Raw genomic sequence first — 1,618 nt, 5'->3', positions numbered from 1 at the left:
AATCCATTCACAAGGCTTTGGTCGCTCCAAGGCTATAGTAGAAGACACACTTACCGAAGGTGCCACGCAGTGAGACCGAACCCGAAACCATGTGGTTGGGAAACAAGCTTCTTAGCACACAGCCACTTCTGCGCCTATATATATACTCTTTACTCTTTTACTTGTTTCAGTCATTTGACTGCGGCCGTGCTGCAGCACCGCCGTAAGTGGAGCAAATCGACCCGAGGACTTATTCTTTGTAAGCATAGTACTTATTCTATCGGTCTTTTTTGCCGAACCGCTAAGTTACGTGGACGTAAACACACCAGCATCGGTTGTCAAGCGATGTTGGGGGGGACAAACACAGACACACAAACACATACACACATATATGTATATATATATATATGTATATATATATATATATATATATATATATATATATATATATACGACGGGATTCTTTCAGTTTCCGTCTACCAAATCCAATCACAAGGCTTTGGACGGCCGAAGGCTTCAGTAGAAAACACCTGCCGAAGGTGCCACGCAGTGGGACTGAACCCGGAACCATGTGCATGGGAAGCAAGTTCCTTACCACACAACCGCGCCTGCGCCTATGTAGCAAAACAAGAAAAAAAGAACAAAAGAAGAGGGTGGCTACGGCTGGATTGTCTTTGATGATTTGGTCATTTGGAGCAGTAGAGATATGGCGGGGGTGGGGAGGGGCGAAATATTCAGCTGTGTCAGCTGCAAGCATAACAACAACTACAACAACAACAGCGGCAACCAAAAACCACAAAAACAAAAACTACGAAAGTAACAACTACTACTACTACTACTACTACTACTACTACTACTACTACTACTACTACCACCATTACTACCGCTACTACTACTACAAATACTACTTCTAAAGCTACTACTACTAATATTACTACTACCACTACTACTACTATTACTACATGAATAACGAAAGAAACTTGTAAATGGTGGAGGGCTAGTGGTGTGGTGCTGCTGCTTCTGGTGGTGGTGGTGCTGCTGCAGCTGGTGGTAACGCTGGTGATGCTGGCGGTGGGGAACGTGGGGGGGGTGGGGGGTTACGCTGCTACTGCTGCTGCTGGTAGTGGTAGTGGTAGTGGTAGCAGCGATTGTGGTGCTGGTTATTGTATTGGTAGTGAGGATGAGAGAGTCACGACAGTGATGGTAGCGGTGGTGGTGGTGGTGGTGGTGGTGGTGGTGGTGGTGGTAGTAGTCGTAGTGGTGGAGGAGGCGGTGGTTGTGACGGTGGTGGTACGGTGCGGCGGTGGGAGAGGGGGGGGGGGGGGGGGCGGTGGCAGCGGTGAAGTTTATTAGTTGTTGTGATGGAAAGTGCGACAGTGCATACGACAACAACAACACCCCACAGCAGCAACAACAGCAGCAACAACAGCAGCAACAGCAGCAGCAACACTCACCAAAAGCTTTATCCCACCCTCTACATACGCCTGCGCACACATTCACGCAAGCACGTGCACACATAAACGCACAAACAGTCATACACACACACATATATGTATCACATGTAAATACATACAAGCACACACACACACACACACACACACACACACTACACATATATATAAACTGTTCAATCAACTTT

Source organism: Octopus bimaculoides, chromosome 9 (genome assembly GCF_046866305.1).
Source record: "Octopus bimaculoides isolate indiv1 chromosome 9, ASM4686630v1, whole genome shotgun sequence".
Taxonomy (NCBI): Eukaryota; Metazoa; Mollusca; class Cephalopoda; order Octopoda; family Octopodidae; genus Octopus; species Octopus bimaculoides.
Note: the sequence above shows the minus strand (reverse complement) of the source record.